Source organism: Hibiscus syriacus, unplaced genomic scaffold, assembly GCF_006381635.1.
Source record: "Hibiscus syriacus cultivar Baekdansim isolate YM2019G1 unplaced genomic scaffold, ASM638163v2 tig00110328_pilon, whole genome shotgun sequence".
In the NCBI taxonomy this organism is placed as follows: Eukaryota; Viridiplantae; Streptophyta; class Magnoliopsida; order Malvales; family Malvaceae; genus Hibiscus; species Hibiscus syriacus.
Genome location: NW_024062685.1, coordinates 1,446,573 through 1,470,281, shown reverse-complemented (window position 1 = coordinate 1,470,281; position 23,709 = coordinate 1,446,573). Strand labels below are relative to the sequence as shown.

The 23,709-nt window shown below is 33.7% G+C and overlaps 1 pseudogene; it reads left to right on the top strand.

Moving 5' to 3' along the window:
- The first annotated feature begins 3,726 nt into the window (after window positions 1-3,726).
- Window positions 3,727-23,709, top strand: LOC120118827 (annotated as a pseudogene).

The following is a 23,709-nucleotide window of genomic DNA, read 5'->3' as shown; positions in this document are numbered from 1 at the left end:
CTAGGTTTTCTTACTTTCTGAATCACATTAACCCCTCAAATAATTTGATTGTAGTCTCACTATATGTTTATTATTTTCTCATTTTGGATACTAGGAGAAGGTTGTCAATCCATTATTTGAGAAGCGCCCAAAGCAGTTCGGTATCGGTGGGGATTTACCTCCAAAGAAGGATTTGCATCGGTTTGTGAAGTGGCCTAAGGTTGTTTGCATTCAAAGGAAAAAGAGGTTTCTTAAGCAGAGGCTAAAGGTCCCACCAACACTCAACCAGTTTACTAAGACTCTTGATAAGAACCTTGGTATGCTATAAAATCTTCACTTCTTTTTACAAATTACATTCTCAAGTTTTAGTTTGATTGAATTATGGGTTTTCAACTTTAATGCATGAATACCGAACGACTTGTTTCATGTTAAATCTATTTTTGTCAACCCGAGAATTCTTTTGCGTTTGTTCTTGCATCCTGTGGTATTGTTCATTCTTCGTTTTTATAGCCTCTTCCCATATAAATGGTCTTACCTATGAGACCTAGAATAACAATTTTTTGAATATTATAATCGATTAAATTATGGACTCGGCTCAAAAATTAAATTATCGGGTACAAACCGCTCATATAAATGATTATATCCCCTTCATGTAGGTTTGTATCATCATTCACAAAGTCAATTTTACTTGGATGATCACTGGAATTTAAGGTAATTTAATTCATATAGATCTATATACAGACTTAAGTTACAAGTATTGTTTCATTGATTTTGAACATAATAGTGTATCTTTAATATTTGTTGTATCAACTATCATAAAAATAACTCCTTCTGATACTCTAGGTGAACCTTCATAAATATAGGACTGATATTGATACTCAAGATTTGCATATCATTATTTAAATAGGGGTATATATACCAATTGAAAAATATATATTATAGGCGTCGTTTGAAATGAGACATGAGTTAGTTGTCTAAGACTAATATAAAGTACTAGATACTAAAATGCTGAAAATAACACGAAGGAGTATAGTTATCATCTTATAATAAAATGTTTATCAATTTAAAAGTTCTATAATTTAGTAGTGATTAGTTCTATAAAATGCTTTTGTTTAGGTTCTAAATTTATCTATAATATTAGCAATTAACATTTTAAATTTAAACTCCAGAAATACGAAATGGATAAGAGTTGGATGGATTTCTCAAGGGTAAGCGTCAAATATCGAAATGGAGTCGAAAACTTTCTAAATTTAGCTTTTGTGAATGCAAGCCAAGAGAATATGATTCTTTGCCCTTGTAAGAATTGTGTGAACCTTAATTTGCATATTCGTGAAGTTATATACGAGCATCTAGTTATTTTTGGATTTGTTCGGGGGTATAGAAAATGGATATTTCATGGAGAGTTTGTATCAGATAGATCTGCTTCCACGAGTTATTCGACTTATCTTGCTCCTTATCACCATCCAACTTTAAGAGAAGATGACATGGAAGGGATGCTACGAGATGCATTTAATATGTACAATCATCAACCGTATGTTACAGAAAATTATTGTCAGAATGATGTTAATGATTTAATTAGACGGGAATAATTGGATGTGATGAAGAGCCAAATGGAGAAGCGACAAAGTTTTACAAGTTGCTGAATGAAATGAATAAACAACTTTATGAGGGATCAAAGTTTTCAAAACTTTCTTTCTGCATTCGTCTTTTCCACTTAAAATGCTTGGGAGGGTGGACTGGAAACTCCTTTACGCAATTGTTGGAGTTACTAGGAGAAGTGTTTCCTTTTGCAAAAATCCCTCAATCATGCAAAGATATGAAGAAAATGATAAAAGGTTTGGGTCTTGGATATGACAAAATTCATAGTTGTCCAAATGACTGCATGTTGTATTGGGGTGATCAAAAAAATCAGGAATCCTGTCATGTATGCGAAAAATCTCGATGGATGACTAGGGAGGCAGAAAATGTTACTGAGGATGAAGCTCAAGCACGATCAAGAAAGAAACCAGTCAAGATTCTGCGATATTTCTCTCTAATACCTAGGCTACAAAGATTGTTTATGTCCTCCAAGACTGCTGAGTCTATGAGGTGGCATCATGATGGCAGAACCGATGGAGTATTACGACATCCTGCAAATTCTTTAGCTTGGAAGTCATTTGACAACAAGTATCCAAGTTTTGCGAGAGATCATCGAAATGTCAGGCTCGGTCTTGCAACTGATGGATTTAATCCATTCAAAATAATGAGTACTTCGTATAGTACTTGGCCTGTTGTACTTGTTCCATACAATTTTCCTCCCTGGATTTGCATGAAACAATCATCTTCATCTTATCCATGATAATCCCTGGCGAGAAAGGCCCTGGAAATGATATTGATATTTACATACAGTCGCTAATTATAGAGCTGAAACAATTATGAGAAGGAGTTAAAATGTATGATGTGTTGACAAAGGAGAACTTTAATTTACGTGTGACTTTATTATGGACAATTAATGATTTTCCTGCTTATGCAAATTTATCTGGTTGGAGTACCAAAGGTCGTTATGCTTGTCCTTGTTGTGCTGCACAAACATGTTCAAAGTGGTTGGTTAATGGAAAGAAGTTCTCTTATATGGGACATCATCGGTGGTTACCTAATAATCATAGATTTAGATGTCAAAAGAATATGTTTGATGGTGATGAAGAGTTTTGAAATGCTCCTGACCAAACAACCAGGTATGAAATATCCAGAATGTTGAAAAATGTTAATTTTACTTATGGAAAGATGAATCAACCAAGTAGTACACAATCAAAGAAAAAGGCAAAGCAGGTCAATGAAGAGGTTGAAGTTGATGAACAGAGTGATGATGAGTCTGATGAAGAGGATGATCCAAATGAGGTAGACTTGTGGAAAAAGAGGATTATATTCTTCGAGTTTCCTTATTGGAAGAAGCTGATTTTGAGACATAATCTTGATGTAATGCATATTGAGAAGAATGTTTGTGAGAATATTATTGGGACCATTCTGAATGATGGCAAAAAATCTAAAGATAATCTTAAGAGTTTACTTGACTTAGTGGAAATGGGAATTCGACATGATCTTCATCCGCAATTACATCTGAATGGAAGATATTTCTTGTCGCCTTCTATTTTTTCTCTTTCGAAGAAAGAAAAAGAAGTATTTTGCACGATGTTGAAGGATATAAAGGTCCCAGATGGGTATGCATCAAACATTTCTCGATGTGTCAGTGTTAAAGATCGAAGACTTTATGGTTTAAAGTCACATGATTATCACATATTAGATGCATAAAAATAGATAAATTCAGGTTCACAATGGTGAATTTCTCTCGATTAATTCACATTGGTCAATGATTGATGGATGAACCATATGTATTTTCTTCTCAAGTGAAACAAGTATTTTACTGTCACGATCCAATGGATGACGGTTGGTATGTTGTGCTCTGTAATACTCCCAGAGACTTGATAGACATCGGGGATGGAAGTAGAGATGACATTGAAACAAGATCAAAATGTTTACCTCTACTACCAGAAAACTTAGATGAAACTATCACTAATACAACACAATTTCAATGGGTTCGGGAGGATGTTGATGAAGATATTTATGACAACTGACATTACATAAGAATGTTGTACACTTTTATATCTTTATTTATTTATTTATAATGTTATAACTTTTAAGATGTTGTCTTTCAATTATTTAATAATTAATTCGTTTTCTTATTACAAATGTTTGTTTATTATAGATATCATGCCGAGGAGAAAAATCAGTGATTTGCAGATTGTTCGAGGTTCTGAAGACCATGAACAAAGAAATAAAAAGGAATCGAATGCAATTGAGTCTTTCAAAGTTCCTGAAACTGTTGAAGAAGATGTATAAATTCAAGGTAATCTTCAAAACTTTATTTATTAGTTTGTTCATTTTCAAAGCTTACATTTACTAATTCTTTATATAGTTGAAAATAGTGGAACGCACAAGAGTAGAGGATGTACAACGTTGAAGGAATTATACCAACTTCCTCCTGGGAACCGTGTCAAAGTTTCAAGAAACGATCCCGGTTAACTTATTGGCCCAGAAGCACGTCTTCTAGCTGGTTACTTAGACATAGTTGGACGTAATGCGAATCTGTTACCGATCAATTATGAGTCATGGCGAGACATGCCTAATAGTAACAAAAATCAGGCGTTAGATTTTGTTAAGGTAATAATGTCATTATAATAGATACTCTAGAACAATTCAATACTAATTTATACTTACGTTGAACACTTATTTGTTGTACAAGAGAAATTTTCTTTAGAAGTCTCTGACGATTATATGAAGCAAGCGTTAGGGAAGAAATGGAGAGATCAAAATAGCTCATTAAAGAAGAAATACTTCAAGAATGATTTGAGCCTTGAAGAGAAACTACAAACAGTCCCACCTGGAATGCTCATATACCAATAGGAAGATGCAGTCAGATTTTGGAGTTCACAAAAAGGACAGGTATGATGTCTTTTTCAAAAATAATTTTAACGAATTATAAATCATCATTAAAACTGGTTGTTTGACATTGTAGGACCGAGAGCATGTTGGTGTTGCTAGCAGGCAACAACAAAAGTTTACGCATACGGCTGGATCGAAGAGCTTTGCCTGTATAGTCAATGAGGAGGTATTATACATTATTGATATAGTTATTTGTATTCCATGTACATACTAACTCAATGTAATTATATTATGGTACATTGTAGGAAAATACATCTAGTTCTAAAGTTGGCCGAATCCAACTGTTCGACATGACACATACAAGGAAGGATGGCACTCTTATGACTACTGAAGCTGTAGAAATTATGGTACGTTTATTAGATAGAGGTTTTAATTTTTCCTGACTTTATTTATATCAGTACCATAACATTTTTTATTTGAATTAATTATTCACTTCATTTTAAGGAAAAATTAAGGGAGAAAAGGGCGGAGTATCATGCTACTGCTTCGAGTCAAGGTCTTGTTAATGATGATGACATTGAAAACCAAGCTATTAATGACGTTTTGGGTCCTCAAAAATAGGGTCGGGTGCACTGTCAAGGATTGTTCGTTACTCCCACCAAATATTTTGGATCCAGCTCATCACAGTACATGTCATCATAGTCTCAATCTTCCCAATTAGAAGTTATTTGTTTGAAACAAAAGTTGATTGAGATGGATCAACAAATGGCTAACATGAAAGCTTAAAATGAAGCAAGGGAAGCTGAGAGAGAGCGAGAGAAGCAGCGGCATCACAGAGAGAAGCATCATATCAGCAGAGATGTGAAGAATTTGAAAAACGACTCAATGATATGATGCAGATGTTACATAAAATGTAATCTCATAATCCACCATCATAGTCTCATTTATGTTGTAGCATTCTGTTAATGTTACTGAACCTTGTTTAACTAAACTGATGTAACGTTAATGAAAACTTTTATTTATTATATTGGATTTGATTTATGGATATAGAGTTAGATGTTATTGATGTCATGTTTGTTGGATTATTGGAACAGGTTAAAGAAAATAGATTTAGGGTAATCGAATAAAATATTTAAATTTTTTAAATTATATCTTCTTTAGCAGTATTTGTACCAAAATATGCCGTTATATACCATATATTTAGCGGCGTCTGTATCCATAAATGTTGTTATATACATAAGCATTTTACGGTGTTTGTTTCAAAAACGTCGTTAAAGAACATAACTATTGCGGTGTTTGTGTGAATAAACACCGTTAAAGAACATACCTATTGCGGCTATTGCAACATTTGTGAGAGAAACGCCACTAAATATAAAAACTTATTGCGTTGTTTGTTAAAAAAATGCCGTGAAATCTTAATACCTATTGCGACGTTTGTGGAAAAACGCTGCTAAACCTCAACACTTATTGTAGCATTTTTTGGAAAAACGCCGCTAAATATCAAATCATCGTTACATATTACGGCATTTTTTGACCACAAACGCCGCAAACTTTAGCGGCGCTTTTTGCGGCATTTGTAATATCGCCGCAAGTGTTTTTAGCGGCGCTAAAAAATGCCGTTATAGGTAAAGAAAAACACTGCAAAAAACTATTTTTGCTATAGTGTAGGGGCACATAGAATTTGTCCCGAATGACCACATAGATGTCCCGACGGACCAGTCCTTAAGGATCACATATATATTCCAAAGACCAAATATGTGTCTCGAAGAACTACATATATGTTCCAAAGGATTACATATATATCCCGAAGGACCACATAGAACCCTCGACTCTTGGCATGCCAACTATACCCCTAGCTATCATATCTCATATCATGGGCATTATCAGTTATGTTTATCACATATTTTCACATTCATATCACATGGGCATATAAACTCATAGAATCTCATATCTCATTATCATATATATATATATATATATATATATATATATATCATATCGCATATTCTTGTATTCATATAAACATATAATCACATAGATCACTTTCGCATATCTCTTATCATATGTCTTATCTCTTATGATCATATAATCATATAACTTATTGTCACACATAGCTCATAGTCACATAATTTATCGCACATGCATGCATTCACATAGATCACATATAGAGATGCACTTACCATCTAGTCATATACATATACTCATGTTATCTAATATCGGAATTAGACTCATCACAAGTCTTAATTCCCTAACATCACCTATACTTAATATTATGTACTCACCTTGGTCTCACTAGTCGATACAAATCTCTTATCGCTCTCTTAGTAAATCTTACTTTGTCGACTTGTCGAGACTTTGCTTTTGATCGATATCTACACGAATACACAATCCAATAAATATCAGAATTTGAATTATTCAAAAAAATTCTTACTAATATAAACTAAACAAAGCACTAATTTCCTATTTTCCAATTTACGTAGTATCGGTAATACAATTACAGTACTGATACCTTCATGCTTGTAGTATCGATACCCTTCCACGATATCGATACCCATTTTGGATTCTGTAATTTCATATCAAGAATGGTATCGATACCTCCTTATTGGTATCGATACCTCTAATATCAATACTATCACTTCAATATTGATACCTAACGAAGATCTATCACTCTTCTTCCTTATGGTATCGATATTGTTCATGCATCATCGATACCCTACACATAATTATCCCAAAATATGCCTTGTAGTATCGATACTCAATCAACCAGTACCGATACTACTAACCCATAATATATTTATTAAAACCGAAAATTCCAACACTTTACCCCAAACTCTACTTATTTAATTCTCTTCATGCTATTAAACTCAACTATACATACTTAAACCATCTTTTAACAATATAACACCTCATCATCTTCAGTATCTCACTATAATTCTTGAATTTAAGAATTTTACTAAACTTTCAATGTGTTCTAAACTCATTTCTAACACTTGATACTTCTTATCTCAACTTATGACAAGTCAAATATTTCTTCAAAATTCCTTAACTCATTCTTTTCCACAAATTCACTTAACAACCACATTTACTAATTCACTCATAACTTATCCATCTTTTAGTTTTAGATCATCTTAAGCTTTCCTTAATCTTTCTTAACACCTCAAGGATAAAAAACATCAATAAAGTACAAGGAATAATCCATTAGAAAAATTCTTACCTTGCTATGGAGCTCACGGGAAGAAGAATGAAAAGATGAAGAGAGTCTAGAGAAGTTTGATATTCCTTCTCCTCACATCCACTTGGATAAATAACCCAGATTTTTTAATTCATTCACTTGTTAAATAACAATAATTCCCCTCCATCTTCCATTATTTACTAATCAATCTTACTTAATTAATTTCCAAATAAATCCCTGAACTTTTTGAATTTTTTGAAATTAGACCTAAAGTTCCAAAATCTAAAATTTAGTCACTACATGGTTTTTGGGATGTTACACTAATGCTTGTATTGATACGTTTTACCATAATGCAAACTGAATGTACCCTAACATAATGTGTAGTATCTTAATGCAAACCCAACTAGCATCTGGTATCACATAGCCATCAGACACTAGTTACCTGAGGGAACCTCGGTGTCACATAGCATGGCGTAATTTCCATAAAACATATAAAATGATCTATTGGTCTTCACATAACCATCAGGTATATAACGGAGGGGAACTCATTGTTACATAGCATCGGTACAATTCCCGTCTAACTGAAGCATTTTCTCAGTCTCACATAGCTTTCAAGCCAAGCTTTAACATATCTAATGTACTAAACTGATGGGCCTTTACATGCATGATTGACACAAACATGAGGTAGGTCTAGTGGTGTGGTTAGAGGAATTTACATTTAGAAGCTTACCAACCTAAACTGAACTGACATAACTACCCATGCATATCTAAGGCCCACATGCCACATAATACTGATATCGTTAACCCAATACTCGTAAGTGTTTGGTCCTCGCACCCTAGTTAACCCCTAAAGTACCTCGCGCACTGGTAATGCCCCACTAGGGAAACTAAGGTAACTTGGGTATACTTTAACATAGCTAGACTCTCTAAAGTGAAGTCAACGTCACTCTAACTGCCATCTCGCTCGTCTTCTCATTTAGAACGTTATGCGAAGGCTTACACATTATTTGAGGAATTAGTTAGTTTGATATCTGGCTTGGGTTCATTTCTAAGTAATGGTAATCTATTCGAACTTATTATACTTTCATTCAAAACCTCTTGATTTGGAAAAGACGAATTACTTTTCCTGGGTTCACAAACATTCTTGAAGCTCATGCTTTTCGTTAGCACTAAATCTGTCATAACCATCGTACCGCTTATCAAATGTATCCTGTAACGATCCTAGATTCTAACTATCCGTATACATCTTTGATTGAAGATACTTCAACGTATTACACTTAATATGGTTACACTCGATGTAACATGCTCTTCGAGTGTTTCTATATATGCTTGGTCATTTAGGTCTCTCACAGACTAAGTCTTATTATTACAAATCGTCTTAGCTCTTACTTACCTTAAATAGGTCAAATCTGACCATCCAATGTGAGTATTATTGATACTCTACTTGTAGTATCTATACCCTAGGGTCAAGTATCGATACCCTTATGAGTATCAGTACAAAAAATATGTTATGTTGTAAAAATGGGGCCTTAGTATCGATACTGTCACCATGAGTATCAATAATGCAGGGGCAGTATCCCTACAGTATTGATACTCCCCTTGGAAATATCGAACTTCCAGCCAAAATCCCTAATTTTTTGCCCCAATTTAACCAGTATCGATATTGTTCATCCCATTATCGATAATCGAACCTTGAAATGGTTTATTTAGGCTTGAAAACACTCAAAAATCATTCCAAATGACTTGGTTTGGTTTCTAAACTTTATTTTTAAGCTTTAGTAAGTTGTTTAGGATTTTAAGGTATCATAGAAACATGTTATTAACACCTAAAATATGATTTGCTTGAGAAACCAAATATAAACCCTAAAATATTTAAATCACCAAATCTTAGCAAATACTTGAAATTTATGAAAGCTTAATTCTTCAAAGGATTATAAATACACTACCTCGATGATTGAATCCCGAAATGAAGCCCTTTTAGCTATTAAACACTTTTCTTTTTGACTTGGTTGATTTCCCCCTTTTTTCTAGCCAAACAATAAACCTAAGACTCCTTTAACACAAAAAGATTATAGGAAGGATTGAGGACGAATTTGAAGTATAATGAAGTGAAGAAAAATGATATTACATTCCCTTTTGATCTATGGAACTTGTAGAATGAGGGAAGAAGAGAAAATGAAGAAAATAAAGATATAGCTTTTTGCTATCAAAAACCTACGTCCAACCACAAATAAAACCCCCAAAATCAGCATGTTTTCCTTCAACGATAAAATTACACTTTTAGTCCTCTGCATATATCTAATATTTAAAAATCCCCTTTTTATGACTAATTGTCCCCAAATTCAACCCAATTACGCCCAACAACTTAATTTATAAATTTCACGAGGTCCACTTTCCTCTCGGGTAGATCCGAAACTATTAGCCTAGAATTTAGGCTGTTACAAATACTTAATAAGTGTTAGAAAAGAAAAAATAATCATTCTCCATTTATTTTCAGTGGATCTTAGTACATTTTAAAACATTCGTGCATAAACTAAATTACTTCAGTAGTTAAAGGAATGATTGTTATTCTTAAAGATCTCGGGTTCGAGCACCAACAAGTGCAACAATAGTGATTGAGTGTTCATTGTCAAATGGTTAAGAGTAAGAACGGACACAATATTTTATATTAAGGGGCGAAAATAGATTTTTAATATGAAATACATAAAAAGTTTTAAAATATATAATAATTTTAAATTTTTAGGTGGATGACCACCCCCTCTCGCCTACCTAAGCCCACTAACAATGGTTTTCAGTTGTTAAATAAATAAATATTTGTAAGAGTAGATAAATGATGTCTTGAAATTTAAATTTTCTACAAATAATTATTTATTTTAGAGTAAATTATACCAATCATCATTAAACTTTACTATCTCTCTTATTTCTCTCAGTATACTTTAAATCCGTTTAATTTTCTCACTGAATTTAACACAATTAGTATTTTTGGTCACTCAGTCGTTTTCTCACTAAACGTCATTATAAATGAGTTGTTATATAGATGCAAAGTGATGTTGTTTTGGTGAAAATTTTGTTTTTATAAAACGACGTTGTTTTAACGCCGTTAAATATTTAACAACTGAGTGACTAAAAATGCTAATTATATTAAATTCAGTGAACAAATTGAACGAATTTAAAGTACAATGAGTGAAATAAGAGAGAGAGTAGAATTCAGTAATTATTAGTGTAATTTACCCATTATTTTATTGATGTGCATTTAAAAAGTTTTATTTTTTTCTCAATCCTGTTACATTGTTGTTAGTATATACGTGTAGACAGACACCCTAAAAGTATTTTTTAGTCTATCACTAACATCATAAAGAAATCCATCTGGAAAAATACCTAGGGCTCCCCGTGCTACGGTCATGGTTGCTCCTCTTTAGATTCTCGTGTCCATTCCTAAGAGAATTGATTCTCGACTGTAGAATGTTGATCATAATTTGAGCACTCATTATTTCAAGATTCAATGTATCCCCTTCCTTGGTGTGAATTCTAGACTATTCATGATGAATTTCGATAGAGGAGGAACACAAAGATTCAAAGATTTTGATTATCGATTGATTCAAATATGCTTCTATAACTAATATTTTTTTAATGATTTGATATGATATTTTAATTATAATATCTTCATCAATCAAGAAAACTTGATGTTTGTTTCTTGATTTCAACTCTTTTTATCGCCCACGAAAAGGTCCTATTTTGTATTTTCGTTTTCCCAAACTATTATCTCTATCGATCATGAAATTTCTTTTGTTGCAGATCTAGGATCAACAGTGGCGACAATGACGGTGGTGGTAAGACGACTGCTTTACACATGGGTTTAGATTCCACCCAACAGATGAAGAGTTGGTTAGCTATTACTCACTTTGTCCCATTAAAATTTTCTATTTTGTTTTTTAAAATTGTTTCATTTAAAATGTCTAATTAGAAAAATCAAAAACAACAACACTAATATTTTATTTTTTAAACTTTTATGTTCTACTTTTTTACATCTATCAAAATAAATTTGCCTAAACTATCAATCACTTCTTAGGAATAATTTTGTCATTTCTCTCATTCCATATAACTTTACATATGGTCAAACTGTTTTTCTAAAACTTTATGTTTTGCCAACTTGGCATAAATTATAGGACGGAGGGAGTATTTGAAAAGGAAAGCTCTGAGCAAGCCCGTCAGGTACTTGGAATCTTTCAGATTGAAATTTTAATTTTAGTTTTACATTTATTTAAATGGGCTTTTAAATTAGAAGTCTATATTCAATTTTATTATTATTTTTTGTATAGTCTAGTTCTGAAAATACTTCTTTTTGGGAGATTTTTGAACTGAAAATTTGACATTATGGCTTAGTTTGTTTTTAATGTGCAACATCTTCGAACCTCTTATGTCTGTGCCGCTCAGACCACGCGCAAACATTAGGCTTCGCAGACCGTTTTTTTTAGAAGACATAAGCTCTTCAAACGTCTACGCGAGCTCTTATTGGTACAAACATGGTTTTATGTCTTCAAAGGTCCGCGGGAAAATTAAAATCATTAAAATCTATTTTAAAATTTATATAGATTGATTTATTTTAAAATATGGATTGATTTATTTTAAAATATGGAAAAATTTATTTTAAAATATGGATTGATTTATTTTAAAATATAGATTGGTTTATTTTAAAATATGGATTGATTTATTTTAAAATATGAAAAAATTTATTTTAAAATATGAATTGATTTATTTTAAAATATGAAAAATTTTATTTTAAAATATGGATTGATTTATTTTAAAATATGGATTGATTTATTTTAAAATATGGACAATTTTATTTTAAAATATGGATTGATTTATTTTAAAATATGAATTGATTTATTTTAAAATATGGATTGATTTATTTTAAAATATGGATTGATTTATTTTAAAATATGTAAAATTTTATTTTAAAATATGGATTGATTTATTTTAAAATATGTAAAATTTTATTTTAAAATATGGATTGATTTATTTTAAAATATGTAAAATTTTATTTTAAAATATGGATTGATTTATTTTAAAATATGGATTGATTTATTTTAAAATATAAATTGATTTATTTTAAAAAATTTATTATTGTAGTTGTATGGATTATTTTAATTTCAATATTATAAAACTAAAATTATTTAAATTTCAGTATTGCAAAACTCTTTTAAATTTAAAAAATCAGTTTATTTTATATTTCAGTTTATTTTAGTAGTCTGCAGACGTTAAAAAACAAACAGTCTTCTTCTTGCAGACTTCAGACTTTTGGTCCACCTCTTCTGCTGCAGATGTCTGCAGATGTGGTCCGCAGACTGTAGACCTTTTACCTCTTCAAAAACAAACACCACCTATCACTCTTACTTTTTGAGTTTTTATCTACTTGGCTAATACATCATTATTTGAAATTTACACACACACACATACATATAATATTAGAATTATATTAAAAATTTAATAATCAAGGAAAAACCTATGAAAATATTGGTTTATATTTTTTTTTTGGCCTGTCTAATAACTTTTCTATTACCATTATTCCGGGTCATGGCAGTTTTAGTTTATTTTCAATTTATGCTGCTATAGTATATTGTTGGTGGATGTTTCTCAGACAAGTCAAGAATGAAAACCAGAGACCAAAAATGGTATTTCTTCAGTTCATTGGATAAAAAGTATGTGAATGGGGAAGAATGAATACGTCTATGAACCAAGGATATTGGAAGGCGACTTGTCACGGCACTAGAGTTTCGACTAGGTGATCGTGCAGCTTTAGACACTTTCTAGGAAGAATTGGCGCCTAAATCGATCTTAAACACGTCATTATGAGCTCCAACTCACTAAGCGACGATCAAACCATTTAAGTTTAGCAAAGGATGCGAAAGTTTAATGCACTTAGGGCTAAACATGCCACCAAGACTTGAATAACTTTGTGGAGATGACAGCGCTGTTGGGGCTAATTTAGCCACGACGAACAAAGCCCATAGGCTTGGCAACAAAGCACAACGGCTTAAGAACAAAAGCTCAACGGCTTAGGGACGAGATTCAAAGCTAAGAAACAAGGAATGAAGCTTTTGAGAAGCTAAGTCGGAAAGAAACAAAGATTAAAAAAAGTTAAAGTAAAAGAAACAAAGCGACAAGGCAAGAGAAAAGCTTAGAGTAAATGTTGAGTTGTACTACACTTAAGAGAGAATGAGTTGAGTGACTTGATACAAAATAAGGAGGTGAAGCTCCTATTTATAGTTGAGCTCCCTCAGATCTAGACTAAATTACATCGACTTTGCTCATATCAGACCTGGCCCATTCTTTGAAAGTTTATAGAAAGATTCAAAAGGATGAAATTATCTCTTAATTTAGGAATATAATTACTTAAATTAAAGAGATAATGTTAGATTTGGTAAGGACCAAGAGGTCCGTCACAATTCACAACTTATTGCGATGAAGAAGACGTTAGTCTTCCATACTGGGAAAGCTCCGGAAGGATTGCGGACTAATTGGGTTATGCATGAGTACCGACTCATTGAAAAAGAATTGGAAAGGATTGAAGCATTGCAGATTTGGAACTGTTTTAATTGATGCTAATGATGAATGATGATCTCTTGTTCATGCCTTCTAGTATTGATATTTATGGATTAAGTTTTTATGTATGCTAGCTATTGCATCACATTTAATATCAAGATATTATACTGTACTTACCTCATAAATCGGTACCAAGTCGATTAATTAATGTATTTGTAATGAACTCTAAATCCTAAATCCTAAACCGTAAACCCTAAATCCAATTATGTGATAGGGATTAAGTTATGCACATGAATGTAACATACAAATTATAGAAAATGATGTTATGTGACTCCTAAATAAATCATTCGCATACTTATACATAAACATATCAACATGCAAAATAAATATACACAACTTGCTGATTGAGACATGATTTTATCATATCTTAATGATGACTATCGACACCGTCATTGATTTCAAGCACTGACTCACCAACATAATATTTCAAGAACTGACTCGACGACATAATGTAAACGGAGATTTGATGTACAAATACAACTAAAACGATGAGATCATATTTTATCATACCCTAGTCAACAGGTTATCATCAATATCATACAATCACCAATTTTTTGATAAAAAATGACGAGTTTGAATCATATGAATAGTCGAGGTAAATACATGATAGGATTATGATATACATAATTATAAACAATTAAAGCGTTTTAGAATAGAAGTAGAATTTGGGATAGTTATAAAGTAATGTATGTTTAAAATTTTCTTAATCAATTAACAATGTTCACACATCCTACAGATACATTTATTTAAACTCAAAACCTTTATGGAAAACAACATTTCCTTTTGTTACAAAATTATTAATATTTTAAAAAATATACTTGAAATACATTTCATATAATATTTTATTTCTTAAAACTTCATCGACATTACGACGAATTCTATACATAATAAACACATTACATAGAAGAATTACATTTATTATACTCTAATATACTCGTCATTATGAGTATGATAATATTTTCTCGCATCTTAATTTAGCTAGTAACACCCCAAATTGAAAACTCTAAAATTTGGGGAAATATACTTAAATTTCTAATTTTTGTTCAGTGACCAATTCTTAAATAAGGTTAAAGTTAAAGTCAATTTCAGATATCTTAGGGACTTTAGGTACTAAAGCTGCAGTTAACCCATATTTCTTAAACAAGAGGCAAGGGTAAAGATAACAAGCAAAAGAAGATTGCTAAATATGTTTAAGCTGCCAATGCCATTCACCTTTACAAAGAGAGTACTTGGAGCCAGTATTGAATGAGCATCTACATCGTTGAGATAGGCTTTCACCTCAGGAATACCAGAACCTACTGCTGCTGGAGCAATATAAGCACAAAGTGCTGCAGCTGCTGCTGCCAGAGCTAAATTGCAGCCAGCAAGTGCTGCAAAAGCCTTGTAGTATCTGCACTAGATCATTTGTCGACGTTAATTGAAACTAAAATGACAAAACTAGAAGATTTCAACAATTTCATTACACAAGAAAATATAGAAGTGCGGATCTGAAATAATTGCTAGACATTAAAGATTATATGCAATTTATGAATTTGAACTCATGAAGAAAACTAGAGAATAGTTTGCAGCAATAGTAAAGTTGGCTTACCGGTGCTTCAGCATGAGTCCCGTGGTCATTAGCAGCATGAACCCAGAGATATTCTCAACTGCTATATTGTTAAATATCCCAACTAGTCCAATGAAGAGCCCTATAATAAGTGCAAATGCCCATTTAAGCAGAACATATTGAAATATTTGGATCGTCTTCCTTGATCGCCAATCCTGCTTGAATAATCCATTTTCTATAATCCTGTTATAAACAAAGAATATATATATACATATAAGACAAAGTTCTGGTAGCTAAGATTAGTTATTCAACAACAATTTTAACAAGACTAATATATGTAAAAGTAGTAAAATTACTCATTTTTAAGAACAGTAATCTCTGGAGTTGAAGATTGTGGTGGTTGTGTAGGAAGAATTGACTGTTCGGACAGAGTAGGAATCACAGATGGTAGTGGCTGAGGGGATACCAAAGATGATGTTGGATGTAAAGGGGCAGAGAAAACAGACACTGCAGAGCTGTTGAGTTTCGGGAGAGAAGAAGAGGAGGAAGTTTGTCATGTGAGTTATATCCCACATCGGTGGTTCTTGGGGAATAAGGGGTAAAGTCTAGTTTATAAAAGGGGGATGGGTTTCAACAAAAGAAAATAAAACCCGTCGAGCTTGAATCGAGCTTAGAATGAGCTTGAATCGAGCTTAGAATGAGCTTGAATCGAGCTTAAAATCGACCTCCAATCGAGCTTGAGTTTCGAGCTTCAGTCGAGCTCTTGAATTTATTTTGAGTTTGAGCCTTTTCGAGTTCGAGTCGAGTTTTAATATTATCTTTCGAGTTCGAGTCAAGTTTGAAAATTTTAGGCTCGTGAGTTTTCGAGTCGAGTCGAGCTTACTCTTATAGTTTTCGAGTTCGAGTCGAGCTCAACAATACTCGAGCTCGACTCAGCTCGTTAACACCCCTAAGTTCGATATTATTTTTGTGAATTACTCTACATACCAGCACATAAGCCTTAATCACAAAAAAGAGTAAGAGTTATTAGTGTTCTCTTTTCTTATAGTTTATTACTATTTTAAAACCTTATGTTTAGAAGCCCAACAATTTTCTCTACGATCAAAATGTTCGATCTTACTATCAGAAACTAATAAGATTTTGTTGAAAAATAAAGCATGAGCGGTTGAAATAATGGGGCAGCAATTAGGAAGCATTATTGGACGACAAATTTGGTCAAATTTGGCCACTAAATTGTTGAATTTATGTAATGGGTAAATGAAAAATTTAGTCATTGCAATTTAGGGTATTTATAAGACTAGTCTTTAAGCTTCAACTATAAATACCCTAGCTCATTTAGCTTCAAAATCATCCCAAATCATTCTAGCTTTCTCCCAATACTAGAGAGTTTCTTGAGAGTTGTTTTCTCTTTTTTTATCAAGAGAGAATTGTCATTGTTTTCTCCTTGGTAGATCGAGAGAAGTTGTAATTCCTATTTTCTCATAGTGAAATTCTTATACCATTGCCCGTGGTTTTTATCCTATAATATTTAGGGGTTTTCCACGTAAAATTTCTGTCTTCTTTATATTTATTTTTATTTTATTAAATTATCAGTTGCGATTTTGCTCTATCCGATAGTCGTCTTCCTCAACAATTGGTATCAGAGCCAGATTTGAGTGTGTAATATATGCTTATTGTCTTTGTGGTTGCCACCAAAAGGTGGATCATCCAACATAAGAAAGTAAGAAGGTATTACCCATTCTTTGAAGGTTCCAGAGAATTTTCACGATAGTGAAATAGTGTGAGCTATCCATAATAGAAGCTATGGCAACAAAATTTGATATTGAAAAATTCAATGGGAGAAATTTCTCATTGTAGAAATTGAAGATGAATGTCATCCTGAGGAAAGACGGTTGTCTAGCAACTATCAGTGAAAGGACGGTAGATTTCGCAGATGACAACAAATGGATTGAATTGGACGGGAATGCTATGGCAAACTTTCATCTAGCATTAACAGATGAAGTATTGTCAAGCATCGAGGAGAAGAAGACAACTAAGGAGATATGAGTTCATCTCACCAAACTGTATGAGGCCACATCACTGCACAATAAAATTTTCCTTAAGAAAAAATTGTACACTCTCCGTATGCCAGAATCTACTTCAGTGACGGAGCACTTAAATACACTGAACACTTTATTTTCTCAGCTTACATCCTTAAGCTGTAAAATAGGAGAATAATAACGTGCTGAACTTTTACTTCAAAGTCTACTTGATTCGTATGATCAACTCATCATCAACTTGATAAACAATAATGTCACCAGTCTAGTCTTCAATGGCATTGCATCTGCTATTCTACAAGAAGAAAATTGGCGCAAGAACAAGGAAGACAGACAAGTAAATCTACAACAAGCAGAAGCATTGACAATGATGAGAGGGAGATCAATGGAATGTGGCCAAAATAGCAGTCACAAACATGATAGATCAAAGTTGAGAAGCAAGAAGAATTTAAAGTGCTACAACTGTGGAAAGAAGGGTCACTTGAAGAAGGATTGTTGGAGTCTAAATAAAAACTCCAATCCACAAGGTAATACCGCAAACACTTCAAATGATGGAGATGCTCTATGCTGTGAAGCGTCATCCACCGTGGAAGGTAGAAAGAGATATGCAGATATATGGCTCATTGATTCGGGAGCAACATATTACATGACCACAAGAAGAGAATGGTTCCATCATTATGAACCTGTCTTAGGAAGATCTCTGCATAGTTGCAATGATCATGCCTTAGAGATCATTGGCGTGGGAACCATCAAATTGAAGATGTATGATGGAACAATTAAAATTGTTCGAGATATGCGACACGTGAAAGGCCTGAAGAAAAAATTATTATCCTATGGAGCGTTAGATAATAATGCAAGCAAGATTGAAACACGAAAAGGAATCATGAAGGTGTTTCGTGGAGCGCTTGTGGTGATGAAAGGCGAAAAGATAGCAGTAAATTTGTACATACTGAAGGGAGAGACTTTGCTAGAAGTAGAAGCCTCTGTTGCCTTATGTAGTTCAAATTCTGCAATGCTATGGCATCAGAAACTTGGACACATGTCAGAACAAGGAATGAAAGTCCTTGTGGAGCAAAAGCTACTTCTAGGCTTAATAAATGTATCGCTTACTTTGTGTGAGCAGTGCATAACAAGTATGCAGCATCGGTTGAAATTCAATGCGTCAAATTCTAGAGGTAAAAGTGTTCTAGAATTGGTTCACTCTGATGTATGGCAAGAACCATTTACATCCCTAGGTGGAGCAAAATACTTTGTCTCATTTATTGATAACTACTCCAGGAGATGTTGGGTGTACCCTATTAAGAAGAAGTCATATGTGTTTTCAACTTTCAAAAACTTCAAAGTGTGGGTGGAACTTGATTCTGGAAATAAGATCAAGTGCTTCAGAACAGATAATAGAGGAGAATACGCAAGTGAAGAATTTGACGACTTTTATAGGAAAGAAGGCATCAAAAGACAGTTCACAGTGGCGAACACTCCTCAACAAAATGGAGTGGCAGAGCGGATGAACAGAACCTTGTTAGAAAGAACAAGAGCAATGTTGAGGGATGCATACCTAGAAAAATCATTTTGGGTAGAAGCAGTCAATACCGCCTGTTATTTGGTGAATCGAGCTTCATCAACTGCAATAGAGCTGAAGACACCAATGGAGATGTGGACTGGTAAACCATCTGATTATTCAAACCTCCATATATTTGGAAGTATTGTGTATGTGATGCACAACTCCCAAGAAATCTCAAAGCTGGATCCAAAATCCAGGAAATGCAAATTCTTGGGATATGCTGATGGAGTAAAGGGGTATCGCTTGTACGATCCCACTGCCCGCAAAGTGATCATTAGCAGGGATGTTATCTTTGTAGAAGATAAACTACAAAGAAAAGAAGACGATGATAGTGCTGAAAAGTCAGAGACTACACAGATATATGTGGACAATGAGGTTGAACAAGGAGATTCTTCTGAAGCAGAACCAGCACATGATGAACAAGAACATGAGAGTTCTGAAGCTCCAACAACTCGTCAATCAGATCATGTGAGAAGACGTCTGGAACTCAGATTATTTTATAGAAGAAAATGTTGCATACTGCCTTTTAATAGAGGACAGTGAGCCATCAACATACCAGGAGGTAATAAACAGCTCAGATGCTTCACTATGGATGATGGCGATGCAAGAAGAAATCGAAGCCCTTCATAAAAATAATACATGGGACTTGTTCCACTAACACAAGGAAGGAAGTCAATTGGTAACAAATGAGTCTTCAAAATAAAGCGAAATGGTGACGATCAAGTTGAGAGGTATTGTGCAAGACTGGTGGTCAAAGGATATGCTCAAAAAGAAGGTATTGATTTCAATGAAATATTTTCTCCTATGGTTCGACTAACAACAGTTCGAGTAGTTTTGGCAATGTGTGCTACATTGAACTTACATCTAGAGCAACTAGATGTTAAAACAGTTTTTCTTCATGGAAATCTTGAAGAAGAAATTTACTTGCTCTAGCCTAAAGGTTTTGAAGAAAAAAAAAGAAGAACTTGGTTTGCAGGTTGAACAAATCTCTGTATGATCTAAAGAAGGTGCCGAGGTGTTGGTATAAGAGATTTGATTCCTTCATTATGTGCCTTGGATACAACAGACTTAACACAGACTCTTGTGCTTATTTCAAGAGGTCTGGCGATAACGATTTTGTTATATTGCTGTTGTATGTGGATGACATGTTGGTTATAGGACCCAACAAAGATCATATTGAAGAATTGAAGGCACAACTGGCTAGGAATTTGAAATGAAGGACTTGGGATCAACAAACAAGATTCTAAGGATGCAAATTAACTGAGACAGAAGTAATAGGAGATTTGGCTTTCACAAAAGAATTACTTGAAGAATATATTATCAAGATTCAACATGCAAGATTGTAAGCAAATTTCTACCCCTCTTTCTATTAACTTCAAATTATCATTCAGTATGAGTCCTAGCAGTGAAGAAGAGAGGATGTAGATGTCTCGAGTACTGTATGCATCAGCAGTGGGAAGTTTAATGTTCGCTATAATATGCACAAGACTAGACATTGCACAAGCAGTGGGAGTGGTTAATCGGTACATGGCGAATCCAGGAAAAGAGCATTAGAATACAATAAAGAGATCCTGAGATACATCAAAGGGACCTCAAATGTTACATTATGTTACGGAGGATCAAACTTACTAATCAATGGGTATGTAGATTTGACTATACAGGGGATTTGGATAAAAGCAAATCTACTACATGATATGTGTTTAAAGTTGCTGGTGGAGCTGTAAGCTGGGTTTCAAAATTGCAGTCAATTGTGGCTACATCCACAACAGAAGCAGAATATGTAGCAGCTACACAAGCCAATAAAGAAGCAATTTGGTTAAAGATGCTATTGGAGGAGCTTGGGCACAATCAAGAGTATGTCTCTCTGTTTTGTGACAGTCAAAACACCATGCATCTAGTAAGGAATCCATCATTTTATTCAAGGATGAGTTCAATACCATTTCATTCGTGATAATGTGGAAGAAGGGACGGTAGATATGCAGAAAATACATACCAAAGAGAACATAGCAGATTTCTTGACAAAGACGATAAATGCTGATAAGTTTACTTGGTGTTGATCCTCTTGTGGCCTGTCAGAGACATAAGCAACATAATGGTACAAGGTAGAAAAAATTGTGTGAAGATATGATTGTTCCAATCAAATCTTAAAGTGGGAGATTGTTGAAAAATAAAGCATGGGATGCTGAAATAATGGGGCAGCAATTTGGAAGCATTATTGGACGGCAAATTTGGCCACCAAATTATTGAATTTATGTAATGGGTAAATGAAAAATTTAGTCATTGCAATTTAGGATATTTATAAGATTAGTCTTTAAGCTTCAACTATAAATACCCTAGCTCATTTAGCTTCAAAATCATCCCAAATCATTCTAGCTTTCTCCCAATACTAGAGAGTTTATTGAGAGTTGTTTTCCTCTTTTTTATCAAGAGAGAATTGTCTTGTTTTCTCCTTGGTAGATCGAAAGAAGTTGTAATTCCTATTTTCTCATACTGAAATTCTTCTACCGTTGCCCGTGGTTTTTACCCTATATTATTTAGGGGTTTTCATCGTAAAATTTGTGTCTTCTTTATCTTTATTTTTATTTTATCAAATTATCAATTGCGATTTTGCTCTATCCGATAGTCGTCTTCCGCAACAGATTTTTCTCCACCTCTTTTTGGTGATTTAGGGTTATGTGTTACGTAGAGTAATGTATAATAATAATATCGGACCACCAAATGGAAACCGATATGCACACTTCATTGAGGTTGAATGGGATGATGATTTAGCCACTTTGATTCTCGGAGTACACACAAGGATTTTATTGTTCCTTTTAATGATTCGATAGTCGGCAATGATATGGCAGCTGTTGTGAATGCAATGACCGGAGGCAACGGTGTTCAAAGCATCGGTTCCGAGCAGGTTTGTGCTTTATCTTTCTTGCAGGTCATTATTACAAGACTAAACATTTCCGCAGATGCTCATGTTTCTTGAAGTGTTGAATTTTCCTTAGATCCTCGCTTTGATGACTTCACATGTTTTACAGTATTATGTAACAAATTAACATTTTCCCAAACTCTAAACACATAATTGAATATTTCTACACCTATTTGACATTTGCATTGAATGGACGATTCCATGCCCCAAGAAATGTTTCATTTATCCCTTCATTTGAGCCTACTAAACTTCGGTTTACAAGGATAGTTTTAGCAGGTTATGTTTCTATGAGGACACTTTATGGCTATGTTACTTGGTGTGAGAATTACACACGATGTGTTCAACGTGGGCATGTTCAATATTTTCATGTATTTGGAAGGTCCTTGGAGGATTGTAACCCTATACCTATGTAACATAAGATAGTTAGACACTGTTCTTGATTTAGTTGTTATCTCTAGGGGTGTAAACGAGCCGAGCCGAGTTCGAGTATTGCTAAGCTCGACTCGACTCGAAAACTTTGAAATGGAGCTCGACTCGAAAACTCGTGAGCTTAAAATTTTCAAGTTCGACTCGACTCGAAAACTTTGAAATGGAGCTCGACTCGAAAACTCGTGAGTTTAAAATTTTCAAGTTCGACTCGAACTCGAAATTCTGAATTGAAGCTCGTGAGCAGCTCGAAAAGGCTCGAAATAAAAAAAATTCTTAAACTTAACTCGAATGAAGCCTAAAACTCAAACTCGAACATGAACCTTAAATACATGAAATCTTACTGCATTTTAAAAAAATCAATACATAAATATTAATATTATTAATAATTTTTTTTAAAATAAAATAAAATAAAATCTTAATATATTATATTTTCGAGCTGCTCACGAGCTTTTCGAGTCGAATATCGAGTAGCTTGTTTCAGCTCGTTAAGAACTCGAGTCGAGCTCGAGTCGAGCCCATTCGATCCGAGTATTTATCGAGCCTTGATCGATTCGATCTCGAGTAGCTTGTGATCTGTCTCGTCTCAGTTACAGCCCTAGTTATCTCTATTGTTTTTAGTGCCGCTGCTTATATTTTAGGTGCTGCTGTTATATTTTAAACAAATTTAATGTGCCTCATTTTATTCTTAGGCCTTGGTTTAAGAATTGCTTCTGAACTCTGTTTTATGATGGTATGACATTCAATATCTGGATGGGATGCTCAGCCTGGGGATGAAGTTCTGAGAGACTCATCAAATGAGAGAACGGATGGCGTATTCTGTTGCCTCCATGCAAGATTGACAGGTCACATGATCGCCTGCCACTATGCATTCATAATTGAGAAACACCCTTATATTTGTTCTGATACAAGAGAAGATGAGATGACGATTCAGGTCCGAGCCATGCAAATATTTCTGAGAAATCTACTGGAATGACTCAAGGTCGTTGCTCATCTACAAAAATAGTGGAAGCAACTAAAACAACCACAATGTCAGGCTCGGTCCAATGA